Source organism: Miniopterus natalensis, chromosome 11 (assembly GCF_054644295.1).
Source record: "Miniopterus natalensis isolate mMinNat1 chromosome 11, mMinNat1.hap1, whole genome shotgun sequence".
In the NCBI taxonomy this organism is placed as follows: Eukaryota; Metazoa; Chordata; class Mammalia; order Chiroptera; family Miniopteridae; genus Miniopterus; species Miniopterus natalensis.
The window spans coordinates 56,855,667-56,874,924 of NC_142091.1; the positions used below are offsets into that span (position 1 = coordinate 56,855,667).

General features: G+C 37.5%; 1 protein-coding gene across 3 annotated transcripts in view; it reads left to right on the forward strand.

The window, feature by feature from the left end:
- The window catches only part of METTL15 (methyltransferase 15, mitochondrial 12S rRNA N4-cytidine), a 134,882-nt gene that overhangs the window by 110,229 nt on the left and 5,395 nt on the right, over nucleotides 1-19,258 (forward strand). The window lies entirely within an intron of this gene.

The following is a 19,258-nucleotide window of genomic DNA, read 5'->3' on the forward strand; positions in this document are numbered from 1 at the left end:
AATGTATAAGTTGTTACGTGTTACTGAGAATCAGTTGTACTCTGCCCTTCACTCTGAAGAGGGGTGGAAACCTAAGCACCAAAGTCCTCAGGATAAACTAAAATTGCTTGAGGAATAAGTGAGATTCCCCAAGGCATGGAATTAAAAATCTTCACATTCTATTTCTGGTTCCACCGTTCATTTTCTCTGTGAACTTGAGTAAATCACTTATCTTCTCTGATCCTCCTTTACTCATTTGGAAAATAGGACTAGCTAATTCTAGCTACGACCATGTATGGGAAAGTTCCTTGTGAATTTTAAAGTGCAAATACACTTGTACACATTCTGTTCTCTCCCTCCAGGACTGGGGCTTCCGAGAGCAAACAGGTGCGGCAGTCAGCTCTAGTGTGGTGCTCTGCCCAGGGGTCCCTGTCCGCGGCCTGGGTGACCTGTGATAGGCTGACACCTCGTTCCAAGCTGTCCTTCCTTAGGAGTTAGTGACTTTCAGGAAGGGGAGCAGGAATCCTTTCCTGCATCGGTACATGTGAGGCCTGCCTTTTCACAGCACTGGAGGCTCGCGCCTCAACGTGGGGCTGAAACCACTGCCTTTTTTCCAGCAAAGTTTCCTTAATCTGGAGAGCAACCTTCAAAATAAAAAATAAAATGAAACATTCATCAATGGTCATTGCTATCCCATTTTAGTGAGGCATGAACTCTTTCCTGATGAAGTTAATCAGACTAGGTTGCCATCCCTTTATTGTTTCAGTAATCTACTCGATATTGCCTCCGTCTCCTCCATAAAGCACTCTTTATATTAACATTGCCATGATTAAGAAAGAGGTGAAGATTATCACCCTGGTGGAAATGGTATGGTCACACCTGCTGTTGAGTTCAGATGGCTGGCCAGTGCTTCACGTTTGCCATGGCCACTGCCCGTGATAATGCCCTTACTCTTCTGCCATTTGAACTCTCTTGAGTTCAGTCTGTTATACTCAGTGTGTGCTAGCATGGCAACTTCATTCCAACTAAATTATCAAATGATGTTTCATCAGTAAGCGTATTTCTTTAATAAGTAATCTTTCCAAGAGACATTCTGTATAAGAAGTCCAACTCAGAAGAGAAATGAAATGTGGAAAAAAAAAACCACAAGAAAACCTTTCTGCTTCCTAAACAAAATCTGACTATTCTTAGTTCGAAGTACCAAGTGGGGATCTGGGAGTGTTTCAATCCCAAATGACTCTGGCTCAAGCCTAATTTAATAATCGTAATAGTAATATAATAACAAGTAATGTTAGCTTATACTTACTGAGTGAATCCTAGGCACTCTCCTAAATTATTTTCATGTACTAACTCACTTAATAAGCACAACAGCCCATGAGGCAGGTACTGTTTTTATCCCTATTTTACAGATGAGGAAACAAGCACAGAGAGGCTGGGTACCTTGTCTCCTGTCAAGTGGAGCTGGAATCGACAGCTAGTAGCCTCACTCTAGACCCTGTGCTCCTATTTGCGACCCGTCTCTAGATCCCTTTCTTAGGATTAAGATATAGCATGAACTGTTGCTGGAAAATGCTGACAGCTCTGTCTTCCAGGATCTCACATACTCATGTGGGAGACAGCCGTACAAGCAATTCACTCCATCACTCCATTGTCCTGTGATAAGTGCTATCTATAACAGAGTCATGAACAAAAAAGTATGAGAACCCAAAGGAGGGAACAGTGGATTTTGCTGTGGCAAAAGAGAGATTGGGTAGAAGTTACAGACATGGAGACCTTTCGAGCAGGGCCTTTTAGGGGGAGAAGTGAATGCAGAAATGAAAAGATGAATAAGCAAAAATATATAAGCAGATAGGATATCAGTGAGCTGAGGAGAATAGAAGACAGACAACTCAGGGTCCAATCCCAGGACCAATACATTTCTCAGTGCCTGGAACTCCATTATCTTGGGATCCTCTGTCCTAAATGTGACCTTTAGTTGGATCAGATTCCTAATATAGTTAGTAGTTCAGCATAAGCCTGTCCTCTAGGTCTTCCTAACTCCAGCTGCATTTCAAACTCACCTGTGGAATAAAAGAAGGGAAATGCATCCCTTTACCTCTTTACTCCACTTCTTATTACTTTATACTTTGTGTGCATCTGCAAGTGAAAATTAAAGTCATCTGGCATTGCATGTTCTGCACATTAGCAGTTTTCACATGGTATTAATTTTGTAAAGATGTGTCTAAATAGCCTGGTCAGTTTGTTCTCTGTATTGATTTGAAAAAGAAGAAGAAAGATTATTTGTTCCTGTAACTAGTTATTCAGAAGTTTTAAGGATTTGGTGGTAGATATTTGCATGAGCTCATTTGAGAATCAAGATCAAGTGGTCTTACATATTAATTGTACTGCCATCTTGTTTTTTAGATTGACGTGATTCAGATCTTGTCTGAATGGTAGGTATAATGACATGGGTTTGCTTCACCCAAAAAAGTACTGAGAGGATCAACAGTGTGCAGCACTATTCCTAAAAGGAGTCGTTTCAGACACTGACTATTATTTTTGTATGTTGGGAATGTTCTTTGAAAAAAGCATCTGTTTTCATTTTCAAAGTATAAAATGTTCAAATCATGCCAAAAGAATGTCAAAGAAAGAGAACCACAAATGTTACTAGGTTGTCAAAGATTAAATATTATATTTCTAGGGCTGGGAGGGGGAATAATGAATGAAAGAGTAGTTTTGATGTCCAAACTTTAATCATAACTAAAAATTAAGAATAATATTTCCAAATTATTTTCTATCATCATTTGCTTTGCTCTGAGTTTAAAATGATAGAATATCTGGAAAATAAAGTCCTCAGAATTTAAAATAGAGGCATCTGTATTAACTTTTTATATGCCTTATCTTTCCCTTCTCTATTTTTGTCAAGAGTATTAGCAGTTTTACTATTTCCCAACCGTTTTAATTTCTTTTATCCCTGTAATTTTTATGTCACTATATATTGCCTCACATATTTTTAATCACCTGGTATCACTTCTACCATACTATAAAGTGGACAGTAATCTTCCCTTACATGTGTTTCATGTAGTAGCATATAGGACACATTAAGCAATAGGATATATTTGCTGACTTTCTGCATTTTGCTAATGTATAATTACTTATTTAGTTACTTTCTTATCTGCTAGACTATAAACTCTCTGAAAGCAAGGATTAGATATATCTTTTTCATTGCTACATCCTTAAGACCCGATACAGAATGTGTCTTATAAAAGATGTTCAGTTAGTTATTTCTTGAATGAATAAGTGAATGTCTACTTCTTCATAACTTTGTGATGTTTAGAAAATGCTGGAGGCTAGAGATAACTAATAGAGAAGTCTCGTAACCAACTAATTTCTTCAACGTACAGGCACTTCCTATTGTTAGGTAGCCTCAGACCTACAATAATAAGGGAAACTAATTTTCCTGTCACTTGAATATCTTTCCTGTTCTCTAGAGGGTAAATCAGGTTTACTATGTCATACAATACTAGATCAATCTTCTGAATTTTCAGTTTCCTCATTAGCAAAGCAGGGAATTTGACCCACCAATGAGATGAGACACCTGTTTCACACCTATTTCATCTACATATTACATATTCATTTAGTCATCAAGTATTTACCAAGTCCACTTTGTGCCAGGCACTAATGAAGCACATAAGTGATTAAGACAAAGCTTTCATCATCTCAGAATTATCAAAAAAGAGTTCTTTACTAGTTAGTAGTCTTCAACAGTTGGTGCTTTTTTGCATATATCAGCATGTTTACTTTTTTTTCCTTTCTTAACTTAAAATTCCCACTTCTTTCTTGGATCATTCTCCTTCTTACCCAAGTACATATTTTGAGATATTTTCAACAAGGCTCCATAAGTGATACATTCTTTATTTTGACCTAACTTTTGAATGGTAATTTAGTCGGATATAGAGTCAAGAGGTTTCGATTATTTTCACTCAGACGTTTGAAAATATTATTTCATTGTCTCTTGGTTGATGCAAAGTCTAAAGATCATTGTTTCATAGTTGGTCTTTTTCTTTCTCTAGTATTGTTAAGATTTTTCTATCATTGGTGCTTAATTGTGATGTGCCTGGTTGTGACTCTTTCATTGGTCAATAATGAAACAGAATGAACATGTTTAGTATTTCTTCATTCCTGGAAACACCAGAAGTTAGTTCTTTCTATATTTACTTTCCCCTTTCCCCCATTCTCGAGTCTTATATTCACCGTGTTCTCATTTCCTGTGTCTTTGTATGTCTGTTACAATCCAGGTACGACCCTTGGCTCGTTCACTAAGCCTCTCTTAAGATATATCTAATCTGTTTAATCCATTTGTTGAGTTTCTAAATTCACCAGTCATTCCTAAAAATTCTATTGTTTTTTAAATACACTTTTTCTTACTCTTTTATTATATCTCTACTAATTATTTTACATTTATTTTAAATGTAGCAAATATAGTTTTGTATTTGTGCTCATTTATTCTGTTATCTCCAGTTCTTCCTGTTTGTTTCATCTGCTGATTTTATACAAGCACACACGCACAAATGTATGTAGCGAGCCCATCTTCAGGGGGTTTTGCACACACATCCCCTTTTGAAAACCTCCATGCCGTTTAATGCTTGCTCCTGCCTTTCGTCCCTTCCTCTTTCCTACCTAACCATCTGCCAGCCCAGCGAAAGGTGTCATGTTAGGCACTTGTAGGTTGCAGAAGTCAAAGACCCATTTAGGTAAACTTAAGTAATAAAAGGTTATTATTAGCTATACATGATAATAAGAAGGAATTATTATAAAGCTATTCATGTTAATAGAAAGACGGTTACTTAAGCTGCACAGCCAGGTCACTGAGAGACTGGAAGGCAACTCGGGTTCCTCAGGAACTTCCCCAATAAACTATCATGTTGCAGGAAGCATGGCTGGCTCTCTGCTTTAGTAAATTACCATTATTTTGGTCTGGCTACTCTCTGTCTCTAGCTTCTACAATTAACTTTTTTCTAGGGTTACTAGTTACTGCTTACTCAGATCTCGTATTTATTGTTTTTACTGTCTCATGGCATCTACTTCTATATGCTTTTACTTTTTTAGTTTCTGCTTTTTTTTTTTGTCAATTGCTTCTGTCTCACTCCCTCCTTTCTCACCACCCCCCTATCTATCTCTCTCTGTCTCTCTTTCTCTCTCAGCCTGGGTTTCAAGCTTCCTAAGATGAAGGACCTAATTAGTGCTATAGTTATCCTTCGGTTTTCCTTGTTTGGCAGAGTTTCACACTTGCTCCATTTTAAATGACTGCCGTTGGCTCATAGAGATTTACATGGTGACAGCATGGTGACCAAAGCTTAAGGAACTGTCTAGGACAGTCCCACTTGTTTGAAAGAGCCTCCTTAGGGTTGCAATTATTTAATGCTTCAAAGAAGAAGTAATTCTTGAAATTAGCAGTAACTAGTGGTAAGTTTATTTTTTCTTTAAAAAATTCATCTGTCTATGGAAACATAATGTGCCCTATAATTCATGTCTCTTTAAGTAAACTGTTATCTTAAGTTACTTTGAGTGGTTTCTGCTGTGTTTCTTAATATCCATCCAATCCTGTAAGACATCACAGCCTTACTAAGCACATCATTTACTTGTTCAGAAGTGTGCGATGGCTCCGTTACTGATGTGGATGGTCCAGGCTCCCAGGCTCCGTATTCTTGGGCCCATTCTCTGCCTGAACCCTTGTCACCCTTCTCTGCCATCATTCTCCTGTACCCTTGCCTGGCTCTTCCATCCTTTTGCCCAAAGCACACCCCGCACTCTCCCTGCTCGTGTCTTTGCCTGTGCTCTCTCTCCTACCTGGGAAATGAAGACTCACCTTTCATCGCCACTAGTTGGAAACATCCCCACCCTCCAGGTCCAGCATAAATGCCACTTACACCTTTTATGATTTCCTCCCTGACCTTCCAAGTAGGGTATTATCTCTGATTTAAACTCCACAGTAGTTTTTCCATCTTTTATCTCCCCCATGGTGGTGAGGCATGGCAGGAAGAGTACAGGCTTTAGAGTCAGGCAGAGCTGCATGCAAATCCTGTTTTTGCTATTTAATGGTTGTATGACTTTAGCAAGCTGGTTAATCTCTTCGTGCCTCTGTGGGAGCAAGAGGCATTAAACAAATAATCATTCAAATAAATAGATAATTATAAATTGTATAAACATTATGAAGAAAGTACAGGGTAAATGAGAGTATGGTAGGGGACCTAGCCTGGTTTGGCATTTTGGGGAGGCCTCCCTGGAGAAGTGTAAGCAAAGACTAAGGATAAGAAGCCAGGTGACAAGTCTAGGAGAAGAGTTTTCAAGACAAAGAATAAACATAGGCCCTGGGGCCCTTCAGTATCTTATTTCATCACCAACATTTTATTTTCTTCTCACCTCTTAGGTATTATTTCACTCATTCTCACTTTAAAAAAATAATTTCATGTTTCATGTCCTGATTTGTGCCCTATTAGTAAGTTTATTTCTCATTGCCCTATTTCTGCTGTGACGTATTATAGCATAATTGTGCGAGTTGCTAGCATCAGTGTAGTATGTCTGTTAAGCTATACCACTCTAGTAGTTGACTAACCTTTTGGCTAAAACATTGAAATATTAATAAACCAGGACAAGCACTGCTCTTTTGATTCTAAAATTTTTTTGATTCTTTACTTTTGATGACTTCCCTTTTTCTACTTCTCTTGTCTTTTATCAAATTTTTTAAAGATATATATGTGTATGTGTATGTGTGTGTGTATATGTCTGTAACAAATTTATATATGATATATACTGTATATTCCTGTTAGCTGTTCCTAAGAAGCCTAACCTCTAGTGGGATATTGGACGTCTAAGCCAGTAATTCTAAAATGAGGCAGAGTATTTTGCCTTTCCCATTATATATGATGATGTATTTCCCTTTTTCTCATTCTGGCCTCTCTGATTGTACTTTTTTCAGTACTATTTTTTTTCTTCTCTGCTTGTGCCTTTTTTCCCCCCTAGGGGTTTAGTCCTTGGTTATTTTTTCACTATACATATGTTGGCATCTATATCTCCAGAGATCTTACATCATCTCTATGCCCATCTTCAGCTCAAGTCTTTTTTCTGAACTCTAGACCAATATTTGCCACAACTTTTTGAACATACCAGTCTGTTTATCCCACAAGCATATAAAGTTCAGTATTTCAAATCCAAATCTCACCTTGCCTAGCGTTGCTGACCCTTCCTCATTTTGTTTTCAATGCACCTCACCACATTTACACAAAGCCCAAATCAAAACCTTCAAGTCAACCTTGAGTTGAAGTGAAAAGGTACGTCACTAAGACTTTTCAAATCTGACTCCAAATTGTCTCTTAAATCCCTCTGGATTTTTTATAATTTGGTCTTGCTGTCAGTGCTTTATCATCTTTGCCATCATTACTACAGTCTTCTAACTGGACTGTATACCTTCTGTTTCTCCCAGTTCCCTCCAGCCCAAACTCTACCATAGTTATATTTACAAAATATAGTTTTTCTTCATCACATTAAGGAATCCTATGGGCTGGTAGCCAACTCATTCAAGGTGCATCAGCATTAGCTGGTGACAAGTTAGCCCTCACACAATAAACTGTAGGCTTGGACTTTAAAAAGAGAATGAGGGTTATTATTAATAATAACACAAATTACCAGTTCAGTATTAGAACTGGATACGGTAGAAAAAAGGGAGATATTTATAATCTATAGTTTAATTAAAATCTATATACTGTTGACCCTTGGAGAAACTGATCATTTATTCTTTAATTCAATTAGATAATCTATTAGTCTTTCAACAAGCCTGTTATGAGAAAAATGGTAACATACAGTCTTTGCCTTCTGGAAGTAATACACCATCCCCTGCCTTCTGGAAGCTTCTATTTATATATGTGTGTGTGTGTGTGTGTGTGTGTGTGTGTGTGTGTGTGTGTGTATTTTAAATCATTGTAATACAATTGAGGAGTGTAACACTATAGGTTAACTTTGCTACAAAAAGGTGGGCAACTTTGGAACATGAAGATTAATTATGAGTGTCTGCTGACCTCACAAAAAAAAGAGAAGCATTGTTAAATACCTTTTTCTTTTGCCATCTCCCAGTTCTGGGAAGTGTAAATGGCCCAGCTCTGGGAGCAGTCCTGCATTCCCTGTACACTATTCTTAACGGTTCAAGTAAAGCATTTTATTATGGGTCACAAATATGCTGGAACTTTTACTTATAATTCTGCTTTGTGTTCATAGAATCTAGCAAATAAGCCTCAATCCCTTCTTAAAGATTCCATAATTAAATTTAATATTGACCACTAAACAGGTAACAGGAATCATGATTCAGTTTAGGCTGTCTCATCTGTGCTTAGCATTTTAACAGATAGGTAGTATAGAGTTAATTTTATTGAAAAATAATGTATGAAAAATATCAATTATTTCCTTTAATTCTGGGCCATGTTTCTTATCTCAGCAGGTAATGCTCCTTGTTACCTTTTCTGCTCAAGCCTACAACTTGATTTTTTTCCCTGATGTAGGAGGATTTGTAAGCCTCAACCACCCATAGTGAGATCATGTTGTCATCAGACTTAACCTGGTGGGAGTTAGGGATTAGATGAGACTCCGAAGAAGTTTAAAAAGAACCTCACAGAGTAAAGCCAATTTTATCCAGAACGATTCAAGCTCACAGGTTTTAATTAACAGTTTGAAATTTGTAATATTACTTCAATTTCAGATAGGTGAGAATTTAACACTATATTAAAGGAGCCCAGGCAAAGGACACAAGTTGCGTCACAGAGACTTATTAAATGTGATGGAAATTCAGCAGACGAATGCTGGCAAACAGGTGTGAGAGCTGAATTAATTTTTAAACCTTACCACTCGGGGGGAATTGCAGTGCATCACGTTGACAGCCACAGCACGTTGCTAATTTCATTCACAAGCTTAAAAACCTCAATACATTTGAACATGTGAATGTATTAAATTTTAAAAAGTGTAAGTAGCATAAGGGTGTCCCAGCACTAAAAATGATAATTTCTCTCTGGGACTTCCAGTCATTCGTCTAGCCAGAAGCATGGTGGTTTTTTTATGAATGAAATCTATCTTACCATTTCCACATACAAATTGTGTTCTATTATTATATGTTGTGCAGACTGTTACTAAGCAAGGTTTTCTCTTACTTTTAATATGAAATCCCTGGTGAGTCAGAGGAAAACAGTGCTCTCTGATATAGTTTCCAACTTCTGCTGTCATGCATGAAGGGGGTTCTCAGCCTATATTCTGATGGTGCTGAGTGGTGATGGTGCTCCTGGAGTTAAAGAAAAGGACGACAAGACATAGCTAAATGACCCTGGCTGGTTTTGCTCAGTGGTCAGAGTTTCGGCCTGCAGACTGAAGGGCCCCAGGTTCAATTCTGGCCAAGGGCTTGTAACTCAGTTGCAGGCTCGATCCCTGGCCCCAGTCAATGTGTCTCTCTCACATCGATGTCTCTCTCTCTCTCTCTTTCTCTCTCTCCCCCCTCTCTCTCCCTCCCTCTCTCCCCCTCCCTCTCTCCCCCTCTCCCCCCTCCCTCTCTCTCTTCCTCCCTTCCACTCTTCTCTGAAAAGCAATGGAAAAAATATCCGCAGGTGAGGATTGCAAGACATAACATAACCAAATGAAATAGAGGCTTATGCAGTGGTATCATTAAAGGTCATATGTTGTAAGCTGAAAACTCACTGAACTTGATGTTTTCCCCAGGAGTTCACCTACTCTAGATCCCCTGGTGTATTTGAGAATTTGATAGAAGCCTTTGAGTATCTCCACATAAGACTGCACATACACACAGCATCTTACAAAGTTTTCAGGGAGTTTGGGAATTTCCACTTTCACAATACTGTTTATGGTACATCTTGATCTTTGTCTGAAACTAGAAGAGTACCTCTTATTTAGTAGATTTTTCTCCTTTGCCAGCTACTGTGCACCAGGCCCTGGACCTGGGAATAGGGATAAAGGAAAAATAAGAAAAGGTTTTTGGACTTTTACAGCCTAGTAGAGGTTCATAGACAAATAGTGTAGAGTGGTAAATAGTTCAGTGGAATATGTACAAAAAGTTCTTTGCAAAAGCTTCGTGGAGAAGATGGCACCATAGTGAGTATTAGGGAAGAGTGTACATAAACCGTAAGTAGAGAGAGAAGAGCATTCTAGACTGGGGATGAGAGCAGGGAGCACTGCTCTGGCATTGCTAAAATTGTGTGTTTACAAGAAATGTGTAATAACAAATGTATGGAAAATCTTTTAGTCTTCTCTCAACTTTTCTCAAGAAGCTTCAAAGAAAATAAAAGGAGCTGGGTTTAATTTCCCAAGATTTTAGCCCCCTGAGCCCCGTATTCCTCATTGTACACAAGTTTGTCCCTCATTTTGTTTAGCTGTAGAATATTAAGCACTCATTTTTTTTAGAACATAAAAGCATATGTAAAGGGCCCCCTTCCTAGCAAGTGCATCAGGAAAAGCCCAGTACATACTTCACTGGATGAGTCTAAAGTCTTAATCAAAAAATGGTAATCAGTACTTGCCCAAAAGTCTTTTGATAATGGCACCAGAAGCAACTGTTTCTTTTTTAAATCCACTATCAAGAAAACTGATGAAAAAGAGAGACAAATGCACAGTCTAATAACCCAAGCTAACAGTACGTTATTTTCAATAGAATGAAAAGAACAAAAGGCACAGGTATTCATTACCGTTCCCAGGGTAAGAGACCAGGGCAGCTGCCGCCTTCACCAGATGTGCAGTCTCCAGGCCTGACAATGCCCATCTCCCCAAGGGAAACGTGGAGAGAAAGCCAAACTCCTGCAACTTGATGCAAAGTGATTTGGGTTCCATTACAGCATCTCTCAGTAAAAGGCTATTCAGGCTTCGAGTAAAGATTCCACACTCATTTTCTCCCAGAAAATGAGATTGTTACATAAAACACCAGACATGGAACCAGAGCTTCTGGAGATCACTCTAAACCATGTGATTTCATCTTAACTTCCTTAAATTCTAATCAGGAAAAAGGAGACGATATGGTTTGGTGAACATACCATTTTAAAATTGGTGCCTTGTTTTGGGCACACTTAAAGACAAGAAAAGTCAAGAACATCCTCAGGAAACTGGAAAATTACAAACTGATAAAATAAGTCTGTTTGTTTTTAAAAGAACTGGGCTCCCAGGGTGTGTATCCTGGATGAACTAGTCAGAAATGTTATGCCTTTCTTCTGGGAAAGTAGATTCACTCTGTAGTACAAAAAAAGGGGGTACAGGGGTGGACTTCTTGTTAAAAAGAGCTGAGTTTCCATTTGACGCCTGAGAAGTTGTGAAGAGACATTTAACCCCTCAGTTTTTCATCTTTAAATGGAAATGAGGATATTTACTTCTTACCTCTCAGAACCGCTATAGGGATTTAATGACGTAATTAAGATGCCTGGAAAACGAACACAAAACCTACTTTCAGTATTTTTCCAAGTATTTAAACCAGAAAACAAATTCTGTGGAATGGTTATTAAAAATGAAAAGCTTCTGTTTCAAAAAGTGTAGGATTTCTAGGTGAACAAACCTAAGCAGCTGTCTCGGGAGTGAGTGTCCCCGCCGTGGGCCTTGTAGCTCTCAGGAAGGTGCGTGGGGCCTGCTGCGTTCCCCAAACTCACCCGACAGCAGGCGCATTGCGGTGGTGGCGGAAGGTGCTGTAGTTCACAGGGCCAGTGTTCCCCAGACAGGAGTTTGGGAAATGTTGTCTTTACGGGGTCAAAGTTCTCTCTCTTTTTTCCTTTTAGCTTCCTAAATAGTGCGTACAATCCTTCTTTATAGCCCTTTCCTCGATATTTACCTATCATTCTTATTGGGTTTGAATTCCTTGGGCAAGCACTACATCTCCATAAAAGTTTTAATCCCCAGTGTTTAGTACATTGTGTATAATAAGTACTGGCTAAATGAAGGAATTGTGTATTCAGGATGCAATTACCAAATTTTACCAAATATTGTTGGTGTCAGTTTTTATCTAAACAACTTCTAGTAGCCTCAGATCCTTTTATGTAATAAGTGGACTAAATATACTGGGTTTTTGGAGCTGTGAAAACAAAGTGCATGGTTTAAAATGACTCACAAATGCAACTTACCCTTGTGGAACTTTGTTTATGAAAGAAAACTGCAGAAAGGTGCTCCATATTGAATAGAGAAAAATGTGTGATTAAAACGCCAGAATACAAGTTGTATAGCTAGGCGCAACAGAAATCTGGAAGTTTAATTGTAGAAGATAATCGCCTGGCTGGGCGAATGCAATCTGGAAGATTTAGGTTAATGAAATCATGGTTCTTACAATTTTTACCATCAGTTATTAAATAGTCAAGGGCAAACTAAAAAATCTCATTTCTATGCCATGCTAGATCTTCATACTTCTAAGGCCTAAATACTATGGTGTAAACTTAGAAGTTCACCACTAATTTGTACATAAGGAAAATGTTGCGCTTCATTTTAGATGCTGAGGTATTTTAGTCTGATGCCTACATTCCATAAGCATCAATGACTCAGATGCCTCAGGGATTTCAGAGGCCCTCTATCCCTCCTACTCGGTTAGTCCAGGATGAAAGTATAATGAGTTTGGCCTTCCGTCAAATTAACATATCCAATCCCCTCATCATGTACCATTTGACAACTGCAAATGGTAAGTAAATAAATGCGTGAAAGGCATTTTTTTTTTTTTTTTAAATATATCTTTATTGATTTCAGAGAGAGGAAAGGAGAGGTAGAGACAGACAGAAACACCCATGATGAGAGAGTCGTTGGGGATCGAGCCCGCAGCCCGGGCATGAGCCCTGACCGGGAATCGAACCTCAATCTCCTAGATCCTAGGTCAACGCTCAACCTCTGAGCCATGCCCGGCTGGGCGTGAAGGGCATTCTTAAAGTGACTACTTTATGTCAAGTATATGCCAGGTGTTCCTATATATTTTCTTTATTTGATCTTCATGATCATCCTATGAGAAGAATTTTTTATCTTCCAGTGGGGAAACAAACTCAAAAGTGTTACTGCCCCACATTAAACAGCCATAAAAATGTAAAAGACCTGATCAATGAACCTAGTTTTGTGTTTCTAAAGTTTAGTGCCATTTCTTTTACACCATGTTGTCTTACTATAAATATTGCCATTTCTTACACTTTTCCATAGGGATATTAAAATCTGTATGTTATAAACAGTACTTAGAAAAGCCTGACCATGACTTAGGTGAAGTCAACTACCCAAATCAGTTTAGAAACTTACTGCAATTCCAGTCAAAAGGTTTACAATTATATATGTTATTGTTTCTAATTTTAATTTGGAATAATAAATATATGAGATACCCAAGGAAAGTTGAAAAGAAAGATAATGGCGGGAGAGGGATTTATCCTACCTTTTAGCCAAATATCCTGGGAAAATCAAAAGAAAGAATCATCTGGTATTGGCAGGAGAATTGAGAAATATATCAATGAAACACAACTGAGAGTTCAGAAGCAAATCTGTTTGCATATAAAAGTGTATAGTATGTAATTAAAGTGGCACTTCAAATCAGTAGGGAAAGAACATACTATTTAATAAATAGGACAGTTGGCTATGTAGTTTAAAAAAAAAAATGAAGTTAGGTCCCTACCTCATACCACACTAAAAGTAAATTTCCTGTTGATTAAATATTTAAATGTAAGGAATGAAACCAGAAATATACCAGAAAAACATAGAATTGATTATCTATAGTCTTGGAGTAGGGAAAGCCTTCCTAAACTTGATAAAATCTAAAAAACTTGAAAAAAATCTATATAGAAAATTTTAATTTCTATATGGCAGAAAAACTACACAAAGTGAACAGTCACAATCCAGGAAAAATATTTGCATCTATATATGAGAGAGACAGGGTTAATATATTTATTTTATAAATAGCTCCTTCAAATCAATAAAGAAAAATCCACATCACATTAAGAATATGAACAGAGGGTTTTTTAAAACAATTCATAGCTGAAATCAGGTGGCCATTAGATTTCAAAAGATGCCCAATTCTGCTAATTGCCAAAGAAACTCAGATTCTGAATGCTGTCATTTGCCTACTATTAGACTAGTCAGGTTAAAAAGTGATAGTTTCTAGTACTAGCAAGGATATGGGGAAATGGACTCTCTCATATACTGATGGAAGTAAATTGTATAATCTCTTTAAAAAGAGATTCAATTTAGAAATATTGATCCAAATTTAAATGGGCATAAGTGGCCCTTGAACTAACTCTAATTCTACTATCACATGTTCAAGTATAGTTAAACAGATATTTTTCACAGATTGTGACTTTTTACTTTGTCAAGTTTTTCTGCCATTCAGAAATTTAAAATGTGCTATTCTCATGTTTACTACAGTGTTTTTTGTGATAGGAAAAAAGAAAAAACATCTTGCCCTGGCCAGGTGGCTCAGTTGGCTGGAGCATCGTCCCATACACCAAAAGGTGTCAGGCTCGATTCCTGGTCAGGGCTCATACCTAGGTTGCAGGTTCGATCCCCAGTCAGGAGGCATATGGGAGGCGGCTGATCAGTGTTTCTCTCTTGCATGGATATTTCTTTCTCTCTCAGAGCTCAAGGTCAGGAGATGAGGTCAGAGAAATGGAGGCAGTAGTAAGCACAGGCTGCATATGGCCATGGGACATAGGGACATTTGGCCAAGGTAAGAACTTGGGTTTCTATGTTGTGTGATAGGAAGGCACTAGGGGTGTTAAACAATGCAATGGCATGATCTAATTTTTGTCTGAAGAGTATCATTCTGGAGTCTGTGTAGAAAAGATGGCAATGGCTCAGACTATGGTGATAGCAGTAGAGTTGGTGAGAGGTGGTGAAATTCTGGACACGTCCCAGATACAGAGCTGTCAGGTTTTCGGGCATGAGAGAAAGAGTAAGGGCATGAAACTGTCAAGAACTTAAAAAAGTACCAACAACAGTAAAGCTGATCTGGAATGTGAGAATTGAGCACCTCTAATGAGGTAGAACAGTTTTACAATTTTCTTGAATAGCTAGGGTCTCTTACGTCATTAATTTTCCCAGCATTAGTGTGAGTGAAGTGCCAGGTAATGTCTCAAAATGGTATTGAAACGAGAACGTACCCCATAGTGGATTTAATGCACATTTACTTTTCAATGTTCGTTTTTAAAAACTGTACTTAACTTGAAAACATCTTGCTATTAAATGTATATTAGCTTTTAATTTCCTTTTGTCATCAGTTTTACTGACATAATCCTGCGATTTTAAAGTAGCAGTAGGAGAACAATTCTGGTACTTTGAAGAACTGAGAAAAATTGTGGTTTAGGATATTATAGGCATTAAGTGAAATAATAATAAAATCTCAACAATACTGTGCATTAATCTTGGGGGGAAATGTACTTAAGTTACTGAAGATATTTATGAAATTTTTAAAAACATAGCTTTCTAAATTTTACCATTATATTCTTACGTCTTATTTTATTCTTTAAAAGATATATGCAAAAATAAAGATCACCTTGCCCATTTGCTCATTTCAGATAATAAGGACTTGCAAGCTTGCATTTCCTCAGGTTAAAATTATTTGCATGTTCTCCATTGCATGTCAAATGATTTACTCATTGAGGAAATTCCCTATCAGTATCATTAAATACATGCAAACAGTTGTATTGCGACAATGAAATTACTAGCAAATTTGGGAGTTCAATTGCCCCATTAAAATTATAATTTTGTACCCACAATCACATTTGGCCAAAATGTAGGATATAGGATGGGGCCTATTTTATGATATTAATTTTACAATCTGTTCATAATGTTTTCTGTGGCTAAAATATTATGCCTTCATTTAGTCACTCATTGATGTGACTAAATATTGTACTTTTCATATATCTATCTATCCAATGATGTGAATGAAACTCTTTGTAGTAATGGTTCTGGATTGTTAATCATTTATCCATTTAGGTGTTTTTTTCCCATTCATTATCTATTCATTATCTTTTCAACAATCTTTTACCAAGTGTTTACTATAGTAGTTTAATCTTGGCTGCAAATCAAAATCCTCTGTGAAGCTTTTTAAAAGCAGTGATTCCTGTGTGATAAACCCCTGAAATTAATTCAGTAGGTCTGGACCAGGGCCAGGCTTCTTTATTTTTTTTAAAGCTCCATGGGTGACCCTGTTGTGCAGTCAGTGTTAAGAATCATAAGCTTCTCTGTTAAGCGCAAGGGATATAAGATTGAATAGGACATAGTTCCTGTTCACAAGGAGATCAGAGTCAAGTGAGTGAGACAGACAAGCAGACTAGTAATTATGGTAAAGTGTTGTAAGTGCTGGACTAGGGGTAGGCACACCTCCACCCACTTCGAACTAATGTACATGGGCCCGATGGTAACTAAGTCCACTGACAGGCTATAAAGCACAAAAAGGCTTTGTCTCCGGACCAAGCCAAATGGCCTAAATGGTGAGTGAGTCCATATTTTCTGTCTAGCTCGATGCCTTAATCAGATGAATTAGCCATACAAGATTCTGTGATTAAACTCAGGAAATTGAAAAGCAGAGACCAGTTTCTATTTTTGATAACAGGATATGGGAGATGAGGAAGAGGTGACGAAGGATTGCAAAGCAGTGAGCTCCTCAAGGGCTGGGGCCAGGCCTTATTCATATTTTCTTTCAAGGGCCTGATTCAGAGTCCAGCACATGGGTAGGCACTGGATCTGGAGTATTTATTTTTTCCTGATTACATGTAGGCATATGTCCCTACCTACTCTGTGTATACCTGAGAAGACTCTGTCCCTTACTCTCTGACCAGTGACTTTCACAGGAAACCCATTTTGCTACCTGAGAGACGCAGGTCATTTGCTGATTGTCTTTAAACTTTCTAATTTAAACAAAGAACCTTACTTAATATGTAATAGTAGGCTGTTTTTTTTGTCTTCCTGAATGTACATTTGCCAGTTGGAGTTTTGTTTTTACTACTTTAATTTCCATTATCATATACTATTTTCTATTCTTTTGTTTCTTTTTTTTTAATTTTTAAATTTTATTTTTGTTTAAAATATTATAGATGTCCCTGTTTTGTCCCAATGACCTGTTCCGCCCTGTCCCATCCCATCCCTAGTCCCTCTCCCCACCATTGTCCGTGTCCTTGGGTTGTGCATATACACATATAAATTCTTTGGTTACTGTCTCCCCCTCCACCCACCCACCCTCCTCCATCCCTCTGACGTTCGTCAGTCTCATCTATGCTTCCGTGACATTGAATCTGTTCTGTTCATCAGTTTATTAAGTTCTTTAGATTCCACATATAAGTGATATCATGTGATGTTTGTCTTTCTCTGCCTGACTTATTTCACTTAGCATAATATTCTCCAGGTCCTTCCATACTGTCCCAAAGGATATGAGGTCCTTCTTCTTTACAGCTGTGTAATATTCCATGGTGTAAATGTCCCACAGCTTTTTATTCACTCAGCTACTGATGGGCACTTTCTTTTTTATTTCATTTTACAAAATCTGCATTGTGAACCTTTCTTCCTATAAATTACAGATACAGAAGTGCCAGTATAAAGGAACAGGAGCCCTGGAAATTAAACCTATCTGTGCCTTTGATCCCCAAAGCAGCACAAAAAGGTCAACAAAGCATGTTGCCCATTGCAGTTCCTTGTCACCTCCTGGTCCCTAAAGGTGGGATTGGAGGAAGTTGACAGCTCCACACCTAGAAATTCTTTTCAGGAAACCCAGTGGACGTAGTCTAGATTAGAATTCCCTGAACAAAGGCAAGAAAGCCCAGAAGAAGTTTCTTGGCTTGGAGCTATCCTATTATCTTCAGGGCCATCCATTTCTCAGTGTGAATGAAAGCTTTTCTTTTCTTTCTTGGTGATATAGCATTGGCAAGACCTAATTAGACCTTATAAAGAAAAGCTTGTCTGATCACAGTGGTAGTAATCTGTCAGCTCTAGATTCATATATAGTGTGAATGTACGTGTGAATATGAATTATGTAAGCTTGAAGTTACATTAAATAAAATATTAATAAAGTCTCTCTTTATGTGAATACTTTGAAATAAAAACAGATTCCCTCAATTAAAATAATTAATCGGGAGTCTTATAGTTTCACTGTTAGCTGGCTAAATGAATTATAAACTATAATTTTATACTGCCTCAGGAAGGTGCCATTTTAGCTGGTAAACAGAAATGCCTACCATACTGTGTCATGTCAAATGAACCACTGTTGTTTATATTAGAACTTCTCTGGTAATTTCAGACATTATGTTGTTCTTTTAACATTTCCTATTTTCATTAGTTTTCAAAAATATATTTAATGATAATATCAGAGAAGTATTTATTAAGCTCTCTGCCTTTCTTTTATTTCATCAATTTAGTTAACACATAGCCAGGCATAGCTAATTCAGTGCTCTGTTAAAAACCACAGGTGTACGCAAAAGTAGGTTCATAGGTTCACATGGAAAATAATACAATAATTAAGAAATAATAATATAAGAATACACTCTGTGTTTCATGTACTCACAAAGGCAAACCTACTTTTGCCTGCCCCTATATATGTTTGAAATACGAAAAAATGCAAAGGAAGCTAAGCAATTACCATGATGAGCCATACTTTTAATTTCTACAAAATGCTAGATAGTGTTAAGAAAAAGTTTTTACAAAGAATTAAAGCAAAAATATCCTACAGTGTTTGTTGATCCTTGTGCTTCATGAATGTTTACCTCCTATTTTACTTGATCCATGCACATTAAAATGTATTTTACATTACATTTCTCCTTTGAGAAAATGTGTGTTGAATTATGCAAGGATTGAATCATACAAGGTCTTCAGGAATGCAACCTTCCTCAAGTGTCCTCTAAATTCAGTCTCTAAAATGTGAAGAGTTGCATGTTTGTTCAACTCCTTAGAATGTTTTGAAACATATTCCTCAGTGACCAAAATCTTTCTCTGGAAAATGGAGAAAATGAATAGCAAATGGCAAGAAGCTGACTTCTCTCTTCAGCTCTTTGACATTTTGTTTCTGAGAGACCTGGTTGTTGGACGATCATTTCCCCAGTGTCTAACATGTTCTAGCCTTTCAGCAAAGTCATTTTTGTAGAGAAAAGAGTGAACCCATAACCCTGATGTGGTTTAATTTAGACAGCCAGGCTCTCAACTCCTGGGTCCATGATTTCTTCCCTTCTCTGATCCAGTTCCCCAAGAAGATTAATCACTTGTGTGTTAATGTACTTTACTACTGGGTTTACTATGGAGCACTAAAATGTGAACTAAGCTACCAGCTTGTATAATTTAC